Raw genomic sequence first — 23,751 nt, 5'->3', positions numbered from 1 at the left:
GTCGTGTTTGCGATAGATTTTTCACGTTATATCAACGTATTATCAAACGACAAAATCACATAGAGGTAGAGAATTATGTACCTGCATATTACATGTTAATACCTACCTAGGTACTTATAAGTTTCACATAGCAAACATAGATATATGGCTATAAACATAATATAAATATAGATAGGGGCTATAAGCGGCAACGTCTTCGCCCGCGACTTGAGAACGCCTGACCGCTTTGAGGGGTTTCAATTCAAGTATTTGAACGTTTCTACGGATACGGCTACCTGTTGATCTATATTTTATATCTGTTGGTTTTATAGTTACATAACTCTAAGACGAGTGACTCAATGAAATTACCTACTTCTCCTGTTAAGTTGACTTGGTCGAGGATGGAAAATTGAGTAAATACCTATCTATGATCATTACAATGCGTTTACCCTCTATAGTTATTGTAACTAATAAATCCTGGGATTGAAGGCGACATTTAATTGCAGGTGCGATATTAACTGCTACCGCTTTTACTACAAATGCACCGAAAAAAAAATCCGGTATTGCGAAATTTGTCACGGAAAGAGGACAAAAACTAAAATTTCTTTATTTCGCAAATTTTAACACTCTGAATGAAATATTTTCTATTTTAGGTAAATATTTCAAAATTTTTATTTATTTAAAATTATCATTTAGGTACCTACCTAAAAATATGTTTAGAACCTATGACGTCTATCACCACGCCACGTCACACTATAGACAGAAGTTGACTCGGACTTGCCCGGTTTAAAAAAAAAAAACTGTATATAATGGTTGAGAGTGTAAAAGCAAACTGAAACTATAATATTCGTGTGTTTGTTTATTTTAAAACAAAACATCGCGTAGGTACACTAGGTACAACTAATGCTGGTAGACCGGTCGCACCGCGAGCTAGTAAGCTATGAGCTATCGGCTATAAATACGAACAAAAGATAAGCACTCCCGTGCAAATAAAAGAGACATGTCGATATTGATAGCTCACCGCTGGGCGAGTAACTATAAATATCGCCGTTTTATTTACACGGGAGTGATTATCTTTTGTTCGTGTTTATAGCCTATAGCTCATAGTTTACTAGCTAGCGGTGGGACTAGTGCCTTAATGCACCGGCGTTCTCCGTTTTCAAAAGCTCGGCTGCTGCTGGCGGCTGGCGGCAAAAGGCGGCTGAAAATCAAATCAATATCGACATTTTGTCAATGCTTAAGCTGAAAAATTGAAGTATCTTGGTATAAACAACACTGTAAGGCCACTTGCACCAATCACTTAACTCAGGGTTAGTGAGTTGTCAACTGTCATATTCCATATAAAATGGTGGGTTAACCCTCCATTTGCGTTGGTGCAAGTGGCCCTAATAGATGTGGGTAGGTTTGTTTGTTGCTTTTATAGATGACTAATTAACGGAAAATAAGTTCCTGCATAATTTAACTTCTAAAGTACTTCCTTCCAAAGAAAAACCAGTCTAGAAGGGCGTCATCCAAATAAAAGTGTTAGCCAGATCAGGGTACGTAGCCGAATGGCACAAACGCTCACGAAACGCTCACGAAACGAAACGCTCGTAGATATCTATCTCTATCGCTCTTGCGTATTAGGGTGAAAGAGCCAGACTATCTTCCGCGGCGTTTCGTTTTCGTTTCGCGTCGCAGAAATGCCATTCGGCTACGGGGCCTGATGTAAAACTTGGTAGACCAGGCCGGGTCCGGGAAGGAGATTCCGGTGCTTCAATGTCATTGGGAAGCTTCACGTAATCTGCATCATTTGTTTAAAAAAATTAAGTGCACAGTCCCCGCCGGAGCCTCTAGCATGACTTTTTAAAGTTACAAGTTAAGTCGAACGTAACAGTCACAGGAAATATGTGATTTTATTGGATTCGAAAATTGCAGAATGCTCCATAGAAAGTTCCACCCCCCATTTTAAGGAAGTGGCGGGTTAAAAAGAGACAAAAAGTAGCTAATGTCACTCTCCATCCCTTCAACTATCTCCACTTAAAAAATCACGACAATTCGTCGCTCCGTTTTGCCGTGAAAGACGGACAAATAAACAGACACACGCACTTTCCCATTTATAATATTAGTATAGTATGGATAATGAATGTGATTTTTTTACGCTGTCGAGTATCATTGAAGGTATCGTCAAGAAGTCACGGCACGGTAGAAGCTTTGGATACGTAGTTAAATACACAAACGCTTACTGTATCTCTATTGCTCTTCTATATTGCGCGACAGAGACAAACTGCCTTTCTTTTGGCGTCTGGTGTCAACAATTTTCATTCGGCTAGGCCTGGTTTAAGTTATGAAAACCCTAAAACGTATTCGAAGTTCGCTGTTTGAACCCATTCCAATATTTTATGACTTAAAAGGTAAGTTTCTTTAAGCAGTATATTTTATATTCGGCAGGTCATTAAGAGCCACGTCGTAGGATTTAAAAGAGATCTCACTCCACTGGGAAATGAAAATGCACTTAATGCATACGTAATCAAATTATCTCGGCGCGAGCAGAGCTTCCCTACCACGTGCCGCCGGTTACACCGATCCTATTAACACTGTAAACTGTAAGTAAAAGCACACTGTGTGGATCTCTCATACCTACTCTCAAATTATAACCTAACAACAAAACTAAAATTTTGAAAACCCCCCCATCAAACATAGCTAAGAACACTCCCGACTAACTCAGCTTTCAGACAAAAAAAACTAAATCTAAATCGGTTCATCCATTCGGGAGCTACGATGCCACAGATAGACACACACAGACAGACAGACAGACAGACAGACAGACACGTCAAACTTATAACATCCCGTCGTTTTTGCGTCGGGGTGTTACGTGTCGTTGACGTGTCTGTCCGTCTGTCAGTCTGTCCGTTTGTCCGTCTGTCCGCCTGTCCGCCTGTCCGCCTGTCCGTCTGTCCGTCTGTCCGTCTGTCCGTCTGTCCGTCTGTCCGTCTGTCCGTCTGTCCGTGTGTCCGTCTGTCCATCTGTCCGTCTGTCCGTCAGTCCGTCTGTCCGTCAGTCCGTCTGTCCGTCTGTCCGTCTGTCCGTCTGTCCGTCTGTCCGTCTGTCCGTCTGCCCGTCTGTCTGTCTGTCCGTCTGTCTGTCTGTCTGTTTGTCTGTCTGTGTGTGTGTCTGTCTGTGGCATCGTAGCTCCCGAACGGATGAACCGATTTAGATTTATAGTTTTTTTTTTTGTCTAAAAGCTGAGTTAGTCGGGACGTCGGGAGTGTTCTTAGCCATGTTTCGTAATAATCGGTCCACTATGGCGCGGTAGGGGGTTTTTTCAAAATTTTAATTTTGTGGTTAGGTTATATTTATTTTATGGAAGTGTGCCTGTGATTTTATGGAAGCGAGATGAAGTTAAAGAAAGTGACAATTTTGTAACAGAAAGTCCTTCGCAACCAAGAATCCGCCTGGTGGGCATTCGTGAACTTTGCTTAGATTGAACCTGCTGGGCGGGTATTTTTTTTTAGTATGAATAGGTAGACGTTTGACCACGATCACACCTGGGGCCTATTGCATAACAATTTACAACTTGTATTACAAGCGGAACTCTCTTTCTTATAAAATGAATTGGAGGGGGACTACCGCTTGTAATATGAGTTGTAAATGGTTATGCAATAGGCCCCTGATGGTAGTGATGATGCGGTTGCCGCCATACAAGTGGGGGGGTTATAAATTACGACCGGTTTCAGACGTAGTGCCCCGTTTTTTGTCTGTACATAATTTGAACCTTAACTGAACAACGATGAATTTGAATTATCTAAACAGTTATACATATATTATGTACAACTACCTCCACCTAAAAAATCACGTCGATTCGTCGCTCCGTTTTGCCGTGAAAGATGGGCAAACAAACAGACACACACACTTTCCCATTTATAATATTAGTATGGATATTAAAGGCGCTCACTTTGACATTTGCCTTTGAAATCCTTCCTATATAGGATCGGATAATGTGATAACGCTCTTAGACTGATGGTCGTCAAGGGCTACGCGAATGGCATTCCTGCGACGCGAAACGCCACCGAAACGTCGCAGAAATGTAGTATGGCTCCATCGCTCCAATACGCAAGAGCGATAGAGATAGATAGCTACGAAATATATTATCGTGAGCGTTTTGTGAGCGTTTGCGCATTCGGCTATATACACACTCTGGTCTCGTTATTGTTTAGGTGTGAGGTGCGGCTAAACGCGCTTACCTGTTAGATACTAATGAGTGTTTGGAAGCGCAAATACTTCTATTTGCAGTTCAAAGGTGATGCAAGCTTGTTCTGGTCACGGTTACTGTGGCAGCTTAAAAAAAAAAAAAAATTACATTGTACAAATAAAATAAAATAATAAAAATATTGTTAAAATTAGGAGGAATATTTAGGAGTCACAAGAAACGCGTGCTTACGATACAGGAAACATGAACTGAAATAGTAGCACCAACTAAACCTAAAGTAATATTGTCTTCGGTTACCGCGATAGTTACTCATGAAATAAAACTATGCTATGGTGACTCAGCCGTTGACCACGAATGCTGTAAAGTGTTCGAAACGTCGGGTTGAATTGTAAATTTATTATACGCGATTTAATCCGTTTCCATAGTTTTATTTCATAAACCTAAAGTTGCCTAAAGTAACCTGCCTTTCTGTCAAAACCATGTTTCATTGCATATGCTTATGTCAGCGTGTTTATAAGTTTAAATCAACGTATTCCAGTACAACCATTTATAACAGATTTGAAATTGCATACAATAGACTACTTTCCTACTAGTCAAATCGGCTTCTTTTTAAGAACTGTCAAAACAATTTGCTAATATGGAATTACTATGAAATACTGAGGAGTGACGTCACGGTCCATTCGTTTACTTTATATCTTTCTCTTTGACTTATTAAATAGATATTATGTTTAAACATAACTATAATAACGAATAAAACTAACAATACTACAATATAATACTATAAGTAATTGAATACGAATGACTCTTGAACCCACATAAAGCATGCACACTTTGTAGATGAACGCTCCTATTCGCTCGCAACACACGCATATTCTCATATGTACATGCGAACTACCATGACTAGTGTCATCACGTACGCACTCAATGATGTATGCTCACTGAGCTAACAGTAACATTTGCGGCACATCCACCGCTGGCTAGTCCGCTCTCTAGGATTATTATGCTGCAACTAACACATTCGGGTTTTTTTTTCAGATTATAGTTTTTCAGATTAATTTGATAAAAGGTGACGCTGACCTTTGAATTAATAATAATTGGAAATACGTGAAAAATCTAAAAGCGACTCGAACGTTAACTTTATTTATTATGAGACTGAGTCATCACCCTCCTTGCGTTATCCCGGCATTTGCCACGGCTTATGAGAGCCTGGGGTCCGCTTTAACAACTAATCCCAAGATTTGGTGTAGGCACTAGTTTTTACGAAAGCGACTGCCATCTGACCTTCCCACCCGAAGGGTAAACCAGACCTTAGTCCGGTTTCCTCACGATATTTTCCTTCACCGAAAAGAGACTGGCAAATATCAAATGACATTTCGCACATAAATTCGCAAAAACTCATTGGTGCGAGCCGGGGTTCGAACCCGCGACCTCCGGAACGAAAGTCGCACGTACTTACCGCTAGGCTACCAGCACTTCATGAGACTGAGTGCCAAGATAATAATGTACGGAATTTGTATGGTTATTGGTGGTGGTGGTGAGACGGTTATCTGGGGGCGCTGTTCACATCACCTTCTATATTATATTTTCTGCCTTTATGCCTTGTAACGTATTCTAAAAAGTTTTAAACACGTGGTACAGGCTCCTAGCGACCAAATATACATTTGACACAAAACAAAATACGCTCGAGAAAACATTGCGAGTCATGTTTCTTCATTAAACTAGCTTTAGTACAGTCAGGCGCTAAACTGGTAGGCAGCACGGCTCGCACATTTAGCAAACTTTGCATAACTTCTACGTAAGAGTAACACGTGTTTTTACAATATACATTGTAACTTTTCAGTGAAGGCTACGCTGAAGAAAACAAAGGATAATTTATTTTCTGTAAAGTCAATTTTCATTTTACTTTTTCATCTTATTAAGTGCTAAAGGCATGTAATTAAGTTACACTGACATTTTAAAATTCTGGAATTCAAATTCATTTGTATACATTTTTGATTTAAAATAAATTTATGGTAATTATTAGAGATGGGCCGAATATTCGGTAGATATTCGGTATTCGGCATATTCGGCAAGTTTTTCAATGTTCGTATTCGGCCGAATAATTCGGTTGCATTGCCGAATAAATACCGAAAAAACAAAGTAAATAACCAATTAAGATATTATGTATTCCATTGGATAATAAGCTCCTATTTTAGTAGCTTTTTAAGGAACTGCTAAAAAAAGAGAAACCTATGCGTCAAAATATAAATACAATTGTTTTGTAAAAAGACATATATTATGTAACCATTATCAATCATTTAATAGTTTTAATGAACATCCCCTTTAAATATATGGCGTAACAGAATATTCGGCCGAATGTTCGGTTCGGTAAGAGCTGAACCGAATGTTCGGCCGAATATTCGTATTCGGCAAAGTCCATATTCGGCCCATCTCTAGTAATTATAGACAGTAGTGATGAGAACAAATTGTTCGAGCTAATAACACTCTCAGAACCCACAAAAGCTAGATGATGAAAAATCATCATCCTCCTTGCGTTATCCCGGCATTTGCCACGGCTCATGTGAGCCTGGGGTCCGCTTTGACAACTAATCCCAAGATTTGGCGTAGGCACTAGTTTTACGAAAGCGACTGCCATCTGACCTTCCAACCCGAAGGGTAACTAGGCCTTAGTTATTGGAATTAGTCCGGTTTCCTCACGATGTTTTTCTTCACCGAAAAGTGACTGGCAAATATCAAATGACATTTCGCACATAAGTTCCGAAAAACTCATTAGTACGAGCCGGGGTTCGAACCCGCGACCTCCGGATTGAAAGTCGCACGCTCTTATCGCTAGGCCACCAGCGCTTATGATGATGAAAAATAATATAAAATATAATAATTTACGCGGTGCGCGAACTTGCATGCGTTACTGTTCTCGCTTCACCTTTCGTTCTCTTAGTTGGTGCTAGTAAGTGCATAGAGATTTATTGATTAAATTTATTTCAGAAATAGTTTGAATCTCAGGAAAAATGGTAGTTTTTATCCTAGAAATCAGCCCTCAATAAGTAAATGGATGGGTCGATATTATGTATGAGGAATCAATAATGGATATAATTTGGCATGTTCTATCTATCAATTAGTTGAAAATGTTACTTTTTTTTTACCAACATTTTGTTGACGGGCGTAACTCAACACTTTCCACACATTATTTAACAGTCATCCCACCCTCGCAGTAATCGAGTTGGAAATTCAACTTAACTTGCTGAAATTACCAACAAAGCTCTGAAAATGAAAATCAGTTTTTTCAACGCAGAAAAAACGTAAAATCAGCATAATTTACACTCGGAGATTTGCATTTTTGATTACATGGAAGAGTGGGGTCGGTTTTTTAGTACGTTCAGAGAGATTTTGTTCTCTTTTTGAAAGTTTTTTTAAAGTTTCGTCACCTTCAGCGTTCAACAAGCAATATTTGAATAAACGAGCCCCAATCTGTAATTGAGTTGAACCCTTATTATTTTATTAATTTAAGGCGTTATTTAGAAGACCAGAAATAATCAAGAGATTTATTATAATTTTAATTACTAGAGGATATAAATTCGATCTCGGTGAGATAATAGATTGGATGGATATTGACACCCTGCGTGACAGATTGGCGCTGATGGACACAAATACACGTCATTTTATGGACATGCTCAACATTAATGCTAACGGCGGCCGTGGATAATTATTTGACACCATACGATTTGACATGGAAAAGCCCACAAAATGAGGGCAGCACGAGTCGTTCAAGTAGCGAATCCCAGTGTCAAAATGAAATTTTGTTAACTAAAACAAAACTCATCTACAATACAAAATTTATTGAAATCGCAATAGCGTTGACAACGTTTATTATTTTATAAAATTAAAATAGGCATGTAAGAGCTGCATATTTTAAGACCACTAAATAATAATAATATAGCCAAGTATCCCATCTGACACGACGAATGAAAATATCCTCATTCCTCCCTAATGAAATAAAACTATGGAAACGGATTATATCGCGTGTAATGAATTTATAATAATACATCCCGATTAATTTTATGCAATATAATCCGTTTTCATAGTTTTATTTCATGAGTAACTATCGCGCTAACCGAAGACAATATTAATATGTATTCCCTAAGCTGTCAAAATAGCCAATGGCCAAACCTAAAAGAGCTGTCGCTAAAACAAACATGAGATTAGATGCCCTCGCTTCGCTCACATCTGCATCACAAGCGAGCGGACGATTTTTTGCTGATGCGTCGAATTTTCAAAACTAGATGTCATAGTCAATACAGAAAAGTCGGTTTTACATAAAGGGTAAGTAAGTAAATATTCTTTATTGCAACAATTTACATGTAAAACAATACAGAATATTGAGTGAGAGTATAACTAGGTAACAACAGGCGGTCTTATCGCTAAAAAACGATTTCTTCTAAACAACCTTTTGGGTAGCTGGAAAACAGAACATAATCAAAAGCTATATTCAAATTATTTCCCTGGCAAACTTTCATTTCCTATGAGTATAGGGGAGGAAATTAAAGAAACGGTAATATCAATTTACTTCAAAGGTCTTACTATCCTGATTTTAGGAAAACGTCCTACTATTTTCTTTTAACTACGCCCAAACTGCATACATTTTCATGAAGGTTTGCATTTTTGATGAACTGCTAAAAAACCAGCAAAAATCGCTGCTTATTTTTCGTCCGTAATGTTTTCAGTTTAACAGATGCCAGCATAAAATATTTCTGCATACTAAATGAGTTAAAACATTTACAGTTAAAAATATCATTTCAGTTGTACATTTATTCTCATTTTAAAACAAAATAAAAATAGGCACGAAGCAAATATTACAGTCTGACTAGCAATGTACATTGCTTGTAATAATTGCCTGTGTACATGAGAATATAGTTAGACAAACCCAAGGTAAAACTATCCATATACTCAGCGACAGTCAAGCGGAACTCAAAGCCTTCACATCGCCCAGAGTTACCTCCAGACTGGTACTAAACGGCATCCAAGCTCTTAACAAGCTTGGAAGGCAAAACAAGGTGCAACTGGTATGGATACCGGGGCACGAAGGCTTCATTGGCAATGAAAACGCTGGCGAACTTTCCAAGGCCGGATCTGAAGACAACTTCATAGGCCCGGAACCTTATGTGGGCCTTTCACAAGGAACCATTAGAACGGCTATGAAAGACCAAACAAAGGCTAGTCACCAAAAAGAGTGGGATGCCCTGGTTGGTCTGAAGCATTCAAAGCTCTTTATGCAGAGGGTAGACTCTGGATGGAGCAAAAAGCTAGGGAAGCTAGGCAAAAGACAACTCCAAATTATAACGGGGGTGTTCACAGGCCATTACGGGGTCAAAGGAATTTTGGCCAAGATGGGAAACGCCGACAACACTGATTGTCGCATGTGTGGCGAAGAGGAACAGACCGTCAGACATCTAATGTGTGAATGTCACGCCCTCGCCAGACAAAGAATGAAGAACTTTGGAGCAGGCTACCTGGCACCGAAGGACTTCAGAGAGCTACCCATGAGCTACTCATCATCCGATACGTGGAGATAGACGAGAAGCTCCTGAATAGCTGAAGGATCTTAGGATCGTAGGGGGTAATTGCACAAAAGATCCCGATGGGTCGAAGTGTATCCGTAAGGGCCCCCGCAGATTTAAGATAAGATAAGATAAGCAATGTACAAGTTGCTGCAGAACTCGTTCTCAAAATTTCCGTCAATTACTAGAAATGTTCATGAGAAGTTGCCATTGAGAATATTATCTTTAAGATTAAGATGGATGTAGGATTAACGCAATGTTATCAACAATTAACGATCACTTATTTATTCGATCTTTGAGTTACAAGACTGCTGTTTATTATCAACTCATTAAATGTCATAGAAATATAGAAATTGACTTAATTGACCCTAAAGATCGTCTATAAATATGCGAAGAACAATACCGAAAACATTCCATGAGAACATTTGCAATTTTACAAACTTCTCTTTGATGCATTGCTAAGTCTAGACCAGACTTAGAAGTATCAAATTGATAATAAGTAAAGTGTGGCTACAATGAGTTTTTGATCCGTGTGATATTTAATATATACATACGTACTCGATAGCGTAGAGAGGTCATAAAAGGCGAGTGGCGTCGGTAACAATTTGAGATGAAGCTGATTTTTTTTATTTTTTGACTCAGGTAAAGAACGTTGCATACAATACTTTTTCTACGACCATGACCTTACTTTTAAAGAAAAGTGAACTAGCAAATGATAGCAAAATGGCCTCATCATCATTTTATGTCAAAATAAAAGTGCACCACCATCGGTATAAATACTAAGTTATACCGTTAACAAAAAGGTACTTAATAAAATCAATTTGCGTTAAAGTTAATTTTGTTAAATAAATAAATCCTGGAAATAATTACGTTGGCAAATAAACCCTTAGTTACCTACTAACAGAACCATTGCAGTTACGTAAGCCTCCCGTTGTCATTTAGCTTAGCGAGGAAAATACTAAACAACCGGCCAAAAGCATGTCGAACCATACTATACAATAATAACCGTTGTAATTTGTAAAATAAGCTTACATTTGATGTAAATAACAAACAATAATTTTTAAGAAAAAAAAACCGTCGCCTTTCGGGTTCTGGTGAAAGTTACTTGCGAATGTTGGATTATGTAGAAATGTGTAGGTATTTTTTAAAACTGCTTTTAATGCTTTAATTATTAGATGGCAACATAAATGAATATACGTATAACGTTAAGGTTTGAGGAGTTTCCTCAATTCCTCATGAATCCGATATTATATTATAAGAAATCGAAGCTTGACAAACTTTGACTTGAAAACTCAATATGCTTAACAAACATAACTAAATAAATAAATGTCACTGTTCTGAACTTAAATGCATGCTTTTCTTGCAAAAATACCAAAGTCACTTATGAGTGTGCCGTTCAGATTTGAGGAGTACGGTTCTGACTATCATCAGCAGTTCCACTGCACCAAATGTCACTGTTCTGGACGCAAGTGCATGCTGTTCTTATAAAAATACCAAAGTCACTATAAGCGTGCCGTTCAGATTTGAGGAGTTCGGTTCTGACCATCAGCAGTTCCACTGTACCAAATGTCACTGTTCTAGACGTAAGCGCATGCTGTTCTTATAAAAATGGCAAAGTCACTATAAGCGTGCCGTTCAGATTTGAGGAGTTCGGTTCTGACCATCATCAGCAATTCCGCTGCACCAAATGTCACTGTTCTGGATGAAAGTGCATGCTGTTCTTATAAAAATACCAAAGTCACTATAAGTGTGCCGTTCAGATTTGAAGAGTTCTATTCTGGCCATCATCAGAGGTTCCACTGCACCAAATGTCACTGTTCCGTACCTAAATGCATGCTGTTCCTTTAAAAACACAAAAATCACTATATGTATGCCTTTCAGATTCGAGGAGTTCCCTCGATTTCTCCAGGATCCCATCATCAGAACTGGGTTCTGAGAAAAATGGGACCAATCTGTATGCATATACATTCAATTAAAAAAAAATTTCAAAATCGGTCCAGTAACGACGGAGATATCGAGGAACAAACATTAAAAAAAAAAAAAAAAAAACATACAGACGACTTGATAACCGTCCTTCTTGAGATATGAGGCGACGGTTAATGAGATATGTGGCGACGGTTAAAAAGGTAAACAAAAACTCCAAAAATATCCGATTTTCCTAGGCACGTATATATTGTATTGCAAATCAGTGAACTAAAATTTAATTTCTCTGTTTTGCAGAGACAGGTTGACTGGTAGAGAATGCCTTATAGTATTAAGTCCGCCTTGTGTACACTTCTATTTTCTTTGTGCAATAAAGATTAAATAAATAAATAAAATAATAAACCATTATAAACGAATTATACTCATTTATTTATCTCTTTTCTTAAGCTGGGTTTTTTACAATATGAGTATAAAAGTAAAATAAAATAAAACACTTAAAAAACAATATAAAACATATAAACACATTATAAAAAACCTAGCCTAGGGTGCCGCCAGCAGCGGGGCAGGGCCCAACCTCTGCTGCCGGTGGTTAGGGCTGCAGAGAGAGGAACCGTCGGACTATCCGCGCCGTTATAACACCCCGCTACCCCTTAATTAAATACACCCTAAATTACCTAACTTAAGTCCAAATTGTTAGCCCTAATTAAAACAATACACTATTAAAAATTGGCCATTAAAACAAATACTGTGATCGTCTAGTAAGTGGTAGGACCCCGTAGTTGTGCGTAGTAATCCAGATTCTTTTTACCTTTAGGAACTTGCTATTATAGTTAAATTTAAGTTGATAAAACTAAGGCAGTAATATATTCACTTGAGATATAATAAGCAGAGTGAACGTCATTTGTGAAAGAATTTAGTGTGTCGAGATAAAAGTGTGTGAGAATGGTAAAATTGTGTAAGGAATATAAATACAGGAAATATATTAAAATTAAATACAAGACATTATTTAAAATGGGGTTAATTGTTTCCGACCCACGAGTCCCTTATACGTAGGAATAATAGGTGTATAATATAATATAGCCTATTATAAGGACCTCGCTCGAGCATATGTACAAACTAGGTTGCTGGTTCAATTTATGCTTTATCAAACATTGAACAAATGGGATCCTTAGAACAAAAGTAAACTGATGTAAAGTGTCTTTGCTCTACTTAAAAATGTACTACCATAATAGTAGATATCAAATATTTAATCAAGGATCCTTTAATCCCGGTATAATTTTATATGTTTTGGGATGTTTCTGCAACCAAGTCCTCTAACGTCAGGATAGAAACTGCTCTGCCTACCCCTGGTCTATCAAGGAAACAGAATATCTATTTTGATACCCTTTATTGGGCCTATTCATTGACCTTCTTTTGATACTAAGACAAATACTTCATTGATCTAGCCTTTCGAACGACAAAACCCCAGACTCACACGCCATCCCATATATATATTTTGGTTCGGCCATAGCCATCGAAGGTTGTCCAAGATCACAAAATATAAATTCTATATGCGTGCAATTTCCCACGTTCCGAGTATAGTGGTCCATTGCTTGACATCGTGTTTCACTAGTCAATGCTAGAATTGTTTGGTCTCCCAGACAACGTTATCGTTAACCATATTATGAAAATGGAATGATGATTCCAAAGTCTGCCAATCTCGAGGCTAGTGTCAATGATTCAACTTTTGTGAACAATCTTATTTTTATATCAATGATTCTCCTTGATAGCGACAGGATCCTAACATCCATAGATGTCCTATGCCTCCCTAGTATTTAGTATTAGTATTAATTCCCACAAGTTATCCTTTAACTCTAATAAAGTTTACATGTTATGAACAATAAATAAAGTTATTAATCCTACTTCATTGATATAGCAAAATTATCTTACTTAAGGATGAGACAATAGTATGAATATCCTTCTAATCACCCAAAGAGATTCTAGCTAATAGAATGTGTATGTACATAAAGTAAATATGTGTAATATTTTATGTATCTATTTTGTTACATATAGTAGTCATATTAGAGATACTCAGATCCGAATTTTAATTAATAATATTCCAAATTAACTGTTAGTGTTAATTGTATGTAATAAATAAATTGAAATTTGAACGACTTTAAATAATTACCACATAAATATAACATTCATGAATATCTTGTTCATATGAAATGAATAAGTACCACTATTTAAAATTATCACCTTCAGAAAATAGCACTAATCTAAAATTACAAATATAAACACATTCAAAATAAACAATTTGGACACTTACTTGTAGTCTTCAAGTCTACTTTACCAAGATACCTTCTCGCCAGTCTCCAACCTCTCAATCTTGTATCTCAAATCCGCTTCCTACTTAACCTCCTGATGTGTTCCTTCAACGATTCCTAGTCGAATGCCTACCTAACCCTCAGATGTGAACACCTCAACGTTCCCTCGCCGAATGCCCTCTCTGACGCTGCGCTCTGAGTTTTATTGTCCCGATTTTAACGCATGCGCTGTGTTGTTTTATGGCTAACAATGTCTGATTTCGCCAGATGTGCCTAAAACGCCTATTGTGCCGGACTTGCCTATTGTGCCTAAAACGCCTATTGTGCCGATTTCGCCTATTGTGCCTAAAACGCCTATTGTGCCGGTTTTAATTCCGAGAATTTCTATTTTTAATTTGTTGGAATTCCATTTCGTATGTAAGTTGTTTTCGTTTTATTTATTTGCAATTTTTAAGTTTTTATCTCTGTATGCATTTGTTTCTAAGCATAATTATTATAGATATATCTTATGATTTGAACCGAGGACTGTGTGGTCCGTTACATCTGCCCCTTTTATTTTCGTTTGATTCAAAATAACATTTTGTGTTAAACGAAAATAACCAATAAAATAATTCAGTTATTGAAATTTTCAATTTCCCATTTTCATAGTTGTGGTGAATAAAAGTGACCAATACTCAAAAGAACCTCACTGATCCAGCACGAATTATGAACTTAATAGTTACCCAGACACATGAGTCAAATTGCCACCAGCCAGAATTTTCATTCCAGTAAAAGCATTTGGTTGTGAATCAAATGTACCCTAATGGTAAAATCCTTGCATCCTCATATGGGTAGTTAGTCACATTGTCCGACAGGTAACCCGCTATCTCCATTGTACAGATATTATGAACTTACAAAGATCTCTTCACTAGAAAGAAAAAGCCTTTCTATTCTCAGGTAGCCACTGACAACTGTTCTCCCCATAGTTCAAGGAACCAGTCCACAACTCAATACTAATCAATAATTTTCCTCCTTTCTCGGCATAATGTCCTATGTATAATTATAAGAGTAATCAGACAATCAATGTTTTAATCAAATCAACAATTTTATAAATATGATTCCATGTTAAGTCACATTTTTTTTATATATGCCAGACAAAATTATCTGATTTATCCCATAAAGACACAGGGTGTGTGTTTAGTTCGTTTGTTAGCGGCATGTAGAGTATGTTGTTACCAAAAGAATGTACCTGTAAAAGGTATAAATTATTTATCCTAACACCTAACTCTCGTGGTAACAAGTTTGTGTAACCCTTTCCCCATTCTAAAATTCCAATAACTGCCGTCACTATTCTCAAACTTGCAAACATGAGGAAACCCTTCATATCTTCAAACGACTCTTCATCCATTCATCTAGCTAAACCTCTCTTCTTTCTATTATGCGAATCTCATTTATACTACTCGTTCAGATTTCATCCTTCCTCATACGCTCAATTTTACTGTTTCTGACATACCTGCAAGTCCACTTAGATAATGACAGTAAAAATAATGTACGATATCATAATTAAAAAGCTCTCCCTTTTTCTTGTTGCTATTTCAATTTTTCAAATTGATCAGAAATTAAAAATAATAACCATAGGTACTTATATCGTAAGTACAGAGACTATGTTATTTTTTACTTTATGAATCACCTTATGCAATCACGTCTTACATTTAACTTTCGCATTAACCCTATACAAACGGCACGCAAAACTGCAAAATATTGTATGTGATACCAATTACCGTTAAGTATTAATTACTTACATTTTTTTTTAACTTATAGTTCAAGACGCAAAGTTAAATCATGGAAGATGATACTGCTAAGAATTCTCCTTTTGTAAGTAGGAAAAATAATACAAGTACCTAACTTGTTACGCCTGACTGCTCTGATAACATCTTCTAACTCTATGACATAACTATCTTCTAGTATTATCGTTACAAACATACACACATACATACATACTGACCTATCATTAGCTTATTAACATCAGGCGGGCCTTATGCTTGTTTGCCACCGACGTATTACATAAAAAAGATGGAAAGACACATGAGTGAAAGTTTCCAAACATGACGAAATATAAGACTTGGTTGCACATAATAATGTACGTACTATTTTTCTAAATAAATGATTGCAACGATTGTTGCATTGTTATTCAACGATGGTAACATGGCTAAAGTACCGTACACCGACATCTACAGATCCAACTGAAATCTTACTTTGTTTCATAAACGATTGAACAAGAATTACGTTTCGAACAGTATGCGAGCGAAACCGCGGGCAAAAGCTAGTAAATCCTGTACTACTACGCATTACCTATTTATGTCATTTTATAACTAATATGGTTCTACGATCCGTTATTTAGCAAAACATAGAAAGTTTGAAATTTGGTGTTCTTCAACTGACCTTTTAATTTGTCATAGTATACTAAATGTCTAAACAAAGTTTTACTTTAAAAATTTTTTTTTTTTCCTTAATGAAATTCCACAAAATATATTATTTATATGAGTCATGGATGTTTTCCATGTATACAGCATGATTTTATCCATTCAAATAGGCATATCGTCGCTTAGCACCCACAGCACAAAATTTGATAGGTTTGGGGCTAAGTTGATCTGTGTAAGATGTCCCCAATATTTATTTATTTATTTCATATTTATATAAAAAAAAGCATTAAGATTGAATGTAAACGTCAAATCACTGTCTCTATTTTATTATTCTACAATTCTTTCCACATAGTCTGCAGAGCCCCATTCATACTGGATAAATTTTAGTCGCATCCGGTCCGTCAAATGTCTTATGATCTATAGAGCCCTTTTGATTTTTCTATGGCAACATTTGCTATGCTGACGTCATTGCCACGTCATTACTGTCAGTCAGACAGAAATAAAAGAAAAATGGATGCCGTTCAGACGTACACGCATTATAGTCTAGAGCCAATTTGGCCACAAGTCGTCTCCTTCACGATTTTCGTCGACATCTCTTCTAAATACCTAAAACAGGTATGGATATGTTCCTCGTTCTCTCCAGATTACGAATTGACCTGTTTTAGTTTAAGGAGGGGGGGACGGGTCGAGAAAAAGGGGGGGAAAGATGGCGACCGACCATCATAGATATTTATTCACATCTCGAGTCCTATGGCACCAATCTGTTCGTGCGAGGTGTCATTTGAAAGCTTATTAAACCTACTTTAATTGTTTTCAAATAACTATGCTCATAAAATTAACCATTTAGGAAATATTTAAAAATATGTGTTTTTTTATCGCGCATGAATTCCACAAGTACTAGTAAAAAATGCGTCTAACTCAATAAACAATAACTTTACCGCAATTGATGTTATTATAAAATTTTTGCGTCTATTCATGCTCTTTCTAAAAATATAAGTTTCATTGGTATATGATAATATATAACCATGTAATTAAGAATTTTGTTTGGCAGGGGTTATCCTCCAGGTCGCATAAACGGGCGCTGACCGTAGTAAAGTATTCAATATTTTTGAGGTCTTATTTTACGGATCCATATGTGAGAGGTATCGTTTGAAAGATAATTAAACCTACTATAATTGTTTACACATAACTATTGTATTAAAGGTAGCTGTTTACATAATATTTGAAAATATGTGTTTTTTATCGAGCATGAATCGCACAAGTACTGGTAAAAAATGCTTCTAAGTCAATAAACAATAACGTTACCGCAATTGATGTTATTATAAAATGTACGCGACTATTCATGAGCTTCCTAAAAATATAAGTTTTATTGGTAAGTGATAATATAACCATTAAATTACGAATTTTGTTTCGTAGTGGTCACTCCGCCGGTCGCATAAAAATGAGCGCTGACCGTAGTAAAGTATTCAATATTTTTAAGTTCTTATTTTACGGATCCATATGTAAGAGGTATCATTTGAAAGCAAATTAAACCTACTATAATTATTTTTGAATAACTATAGTTATAAAGGTAGCTGTTTACAAAATATTTGAAAACATGAGTTTTTTTTCGAGCACGAGTTGCACATATACAGATAAAAAATGCTTCTAACTTCATAAACCATAACTTTACCGCAATTAATGTTATTATAAAATTTACGCGAAATTTCACGCGCTTTCTAAAAATATAAGTTTTATTGGTGTATGATAATATATGACCAAGTAATTACGAATTTGGTTTAGTAGGGGTCACTGCGCCCTGTCACGATATTGGGTGCTGACTGACTGTCGCCAAATTTTCTACGTTACTCAGATCCTATTTTACTGATACATTTGTGAGAGGTATCATTTGAAAGGTATTATGTGTACTATCTTTATTTCTAATATTTCAAGTCGAAACTGTAGAAGTTTATAAAATATTTTATTAGTAATATGTGTATTTTATTGTGCATGAATAGCATTGGCATTGATAAGACACGCTTCTAGCTCAATAAATTATAGTTTTCCGCAATTGAAATAATAACAAAATAAACGGAAAATGTATGACTTACACAAAAAATAAGTTTGGTTTGTATTGCATAAACAATTAATTTGAATTTGTTCAGCTCACCTACTGCGCACCATCATATAAATGGATGTCCACGGTCGTTGCCTTTTTTCATGATTTTTCAGATTTTATTTCACTAGTCGTATATTCATAATAAATATAATCTATCACGTATCGAATTTACTTATATACTTAATTGATCAGTAAAATAAAATCTGTAAAATGATGAAAAAATTAAGGCAACGGCGGTGGACATCCGTTTATATGACGATTGACCGTGCGCAGTGGGTATGGTGGACAAATTAACATTAATTGTTTAAGCAAAACTAACAAAACTCATTTTTTGTAAAGGCCATACATTTTGCGGTTTATTTCGTTATTATATCAATTGCGGAAAAATATAATTTATTGAGATAGAAGCATGTTTCACTCGTATCAGTGCGAATGCTATTCATATACAGTAAAAATACACATATTGTTAAATATTTTGTAAACTTCTACAATTACGACTAAAATTATTAAAAAGTAACGATAGTACGCATAATATGCTTTCAAATGATACCTCTCACAAATTGATCGCTAAAATAGGATCTGAGAAATACATAAAATTAGGCGACGGTTAGCACCTATTTACGTCACGGGGGTGCAGTGACACCTGCTAAACCAAATTCGTAATTACTTGGTTGTATAATATCATACATCAATAAAACTTATATTTTTAGAAAGCATATGAAATGTCCTGTAAATCTTATCATAACATTATTTGCGGTAAAGTTATTGTTTATTGGTCATGCACCAAGATACAATCTTAAAAATTATGAAAACGGCAACGAAAATGGTCATCCATGTATATGACGGTGCGCAGTGAGTATGATGGATAAATTAACATTAATTGTTCATGCAATACTGACAAAACTTATTATTTGAAAAGGTCATACATTTCGCCGTTTATTTTGTTATTATATCAGTTGCGGAAAAAATATAATTCATTGAGCTAGAGGCATGTTTTACTCACATCGGTTCCAATGCATATTTTCAAATATTTTGTTAGCTACTACAGTTACAAATAAAATTATTGAGAACTAATGATAGTACGCATAATATGCTTTCAAAAGATTCCTGTAAAATGAAATAGGATCCGAAAAATATAGAAAATTTGGCGACGGTCAGCATCCATACGTGGCCGGGCGCTGTGGCCCCTACTTAACCATATTTGTAATTACTTGGTTATATAATATTATACACCAATAAAACTTATGTTATTAGAAAGCGCACGAAATTCCGCGTAAATCTTATACTAACATCAATTCCGGAAAAGTTGTTGTTTATTGATTAAGAAGCATTTTTTACCAGTAGGTACTTGTGCGACTCATGGTCTATAAAACACATATTTTCAAATATTTTCTAAACAGCTACCTTTATGATTATAGTTATTTATAAAAAAAAATAGTAGGTTTAATTAGCTTTGAAACGATACCTCTCGCAAATGGATCCGTAAAATAGGACCTCAAAAATATCGAATACTTTACTACGGTCAGCGCCCATTTCTGCGACCGGGCAGAGTGACTTCTGCTAAACCAAATTTGTAATTACATGGTTATATATTATCATATACCAATGAAACTTATATTTTTAGAAAGAGCATGAATAGACGCGAAAATTTTATAATAACATCAATTGCGGTAAAGTTATTGTTTATTGAGTTAGACGCATTTTTTCTAGTACTTGTGCAATTCATGCGCGATAAAAAAACACATATTTTCAAATATTTCGTAAACGGTTACTTTTATGAGTATAGTTATTTATAAACAATTAAAGTAGGTTTAATAAGCTTTCAAACGACACCTTGCACGAACAGATTGGTGCCATAGGACTCGAGATGTGAATAAATATCTATGATGGTCGGCCGCCATCTTTCTCCCCCTTTTTCTCAAACCGTCCCCCCCTCCTTAAACTAAAACAGGTCAATTCGTAATCTGGAGATAACGAGGAACACATCCATACCTGTTTTAGGTATTTAGAGGAGATGTCGACGACTTTTTGTAAAAGAGGTCGTTTGGTCCCTGACTATTATTTGGAACTGAAAATTACGTAATTTATCGACCAGCAGGCTTGTATTTGTTATAAATCATAAAAAAGTGAGTAATACATTAACTAAGTAATGATATAAGTTGTTAGTAATGTGATAAATACAACACAAAATGTGTATAACGAATGTAATAAATAAATGATTGTTTGCTTTTAGCCTGTGACGCCAGTGGAACTACGTGGTTTTCTTTCGTGATGATTTGATGATACCTCAATGGAATTGAGCCAAGTTTTCGCCGTAAGTAATAACGTATTTAACTATTCGAAATTTAACTTGTCCATCACAAAGCAGTTTATAGTTTAGTTAACCTTGACTTGCTAAAATAATAAAATGTTTTCCAATAGAGAGATTGTCTAATTCCTATAGCGCACTACAATAACATCCTAATTCTGGTCTTAGAGATGGAGAGTATTAGTAAGCCTACAACTCCCTATTTCTTATGTCCGCCTATTGACATGTTTCAGGTATTGGGTCCTAGATGCCCCTTGGACTTAAGCCCCAGTGCCACTATACTACCTTACCAGTTATGTGTGGGTGTCCTAAGGCACCCCAGAGATGCAAAGGACCTTCACAAACTCACGCCACGCCTTCCTATCTTCAGCAACCCTCGTGACCTCGCTCCACCAGCTCAAACCTGCCAGTCGCAGCTCATTTTTCGACGGACCGCTTCCATGAGTAGACAAAGCACCGACGATCACGGCTTGCATCACCTGTACTGCTATGTAATATGTAAGTTACACTTTAATGTCTAATGATTCTGTAATCTGTTAACTAATCTCACCTAGTGATAATTATTTGTATGCTTTGAATTATAAGATACGGGTTCGAACCGCAAATCATACCGATAAATACTTGAGAACTGTCATCTGATATTTGCCAGTTGCTTTTGAGTGAAGGAAATCATCGTGAGGAAACCAGACTAATTTCAATAAGACCTATTGAAAATTAGTGCCTACGCCAAATCCTGGAATTAGCTGTCAAGCAGACTCCATGCTTCCATGAGCCGTGGCAAACACCGGAATGATGCAAGGAGGTTGAATGAATTTTAAAGTTTGACCAAGCAATGTTGGTTTTAAGCAAAAATTGTATAAATGAAGAATGTAAGCATTACCGAATGTCAATAATAAGAATCATGCTTAGTTTGTAATCAAGTAGGCCTGTACAAAAATGCCCCTTCAATTTTTATTTATTTATTTAACTTTTATGTTGTTGTTAAGTCAATTATTTCTCTTTTATTCTATTTGGCTAAACTTTATTTCGATAATAGTTTAGTATGATAGAATTTGAAATTTATCCCGTAATTAAAATAGACCCTAATTAATAAAATGATCAAATACCTATTTAGTTATAAAATCTCTACCAATCTTATTCTTATAACTTATGCTTATAACTAGGACTTATTTCCTACTTAATTAATAAATATTTTCTTAAATTTTCCAGAGCATGCTGAACAATACTGCCATTATACTAGGATCAACGTCCTGCCCCTTCCCCGGCTGTGTACAAATTGGAACTCCATTTGCATGCCCCTTTGACTGAGCAATGTGTGTATGTGCTCGAAACACATTCACTTGCAACAGAATGACTCCCAGGCTGACCTGGCTCAGCTCCTGTATGTCTGTTCTACATAGACAATGGTAAAATGTTTTATTTATTTATTTATTATTCTTTGATTTACTCTAGGGTAAATAATATTATTTGCTCTTATTCCTGATTCTAGAGGTAATAATAGCAAGTCTACTACAGACTGACTCCATTTGTTCATCCAAACTATTATACTGTGCACTATATTTGGCACAAACACTACTACTAAGTCTAAAATCTTAAGTCTAGCTTATTTATCTACATTCATAAGTACTTAATCTATGCTAACCTGCTCCATCCACTGATAACTGGTTCAACAAATCAAAACACAGACAGACGGATAATCTGACAAAGTCATAAATATAGGAAACCTATGATCAACTTACTCGCTCTATTTTATAGTATACTAGAATCACTCTAATCACAATCTATTGATAAACATTTTAAAAAGCTTGCTCTTGGCAATTATGCTTTCCTATTGTAACCTCAGGTTATATTGTAGACTACTTCAGAGATAATATTATGTTTACAAGCTACATGCTACCTAAAGAGCTGAAATTTTATGAACTCATTAAGTGGGATGACAATACAATATTACAATATCATCAAGCTGATTTTCATGAAGATGTCTGACAAACAATGCAATTCATTATATGACTTGTTGACCTATATGTATAAGAAAGGAATGTACATCCAATAGTGGAATGGCAATATAAATGTGTAATTACTCATTTTTGTTCCAGGTTTCCATGAAAGAGTCAAAATTCTCTCCACATACAAACACTTCCAACGCCTACACTGACTACACCAAATATGATCATCACTCAACGTGTCTCACATCAAGATACTTTTTAAAAGTCATCAAGAAGGAACATAATATCTTTTCCCATGGTTTCCTGAATAATCCTAACTAAAAGTTACTTCTCTATTCTATTTTTCCTGCATGGAGTGGCGCTTTTCCGTCTAATGGAAACGAAATGAACATATATGCTCTGGGTTTTTTTTTTGTGCACCTTTCCAATATTACTAATAAAGCATTTTGTGGGTGTTTCATTTACCACCTTCCTTCATAATTTTGCTAGTGTGTGATTCACCATATCCCTAATTATTAAATGCAATAGCTACTGCAATCTGTTCACTGATGCGAATCATTTCATGTTCACACAGCTTTGAATACTATCTTAAATAATGACTACTGACTGTCAATAAAAATATTCCTAGCTATAAGCTTGCCTGAGGTTAATGAATGGTGTGCCTAACTCCTTACTTGAGTATTTAAGAACTATGCTTAAATTCTAGATTGTATGTTCTTGACATTCTTGTCAATAAGCTACTTGAATGTTTGTCTCTTTCAAGTAATTATAATTTGTTCACACTTCAGTGGAAGACAACTAATCCTTAGTTGTTAGTAAGTATGAAAATAGCTCATTGCTACTAGTTTCCCTATGATTATGAATACTATTATTTATTTAGCTTAACGCTTCTCTAGATCAATCATCATTTTATTTCCTAGTTTTTCTGTAGCTGATAACAGCTTATCACTAATCATTGATAACACGGAAAAGGGGCGAGAAGATAGTGAGGTAAGAGTGAACATGATGGTGTTCTTGCTGTCAAAGTGACATCTACCATGATATG

The 23,751-nt window shown here is 35.9% G+C and overlaps 1 long non-coding RNA gene across 1 annotated transcript; it reads left to right on the top strand.

The window, feature by feature from the left end:
- Nucleotides 1-20,509: 20,509 nt before the first annotated feature.
- On the top strand, nucleotides 20,510-23,153 carry LOC125229031. Its single transcript, XR_007177361.1, has 5 exons — nucleotides 20,510-20,578; nucleotides 20,686-20,766; nucleotides 20,994-21,258; nucleotides 21,970-22,166; nucleotides 22,857-23,153. It is a non-coding gene; the product is annotated as an uncharacterized LOC125229031 (long non-coding RNA).
- The last annotated feature ends 598 nt before the right edge of the window (nucleotides 23,154-23,751 follow it).

Source organism: Leguminivora glycinivorella, chromosome 8, assembly GCF_023078275.1.
Source record: "Leguminivora glycinivorella isolate SPB_JAAS2020 chromosome 8, LegGlyc_1.1, whole genome shotgun sequence".
NCBI lineage: Eukaryota > Metazoa > Arthropoda > Insecta > Lepidoptera > Tortricidae > Leguminivora > Leguminivora glycinivorella.
The sequence above is the reverse complement of the archived record's forward strand: the minus strand, read 5'-3'. Positions and strand labels throughout refer to the sequence as shown.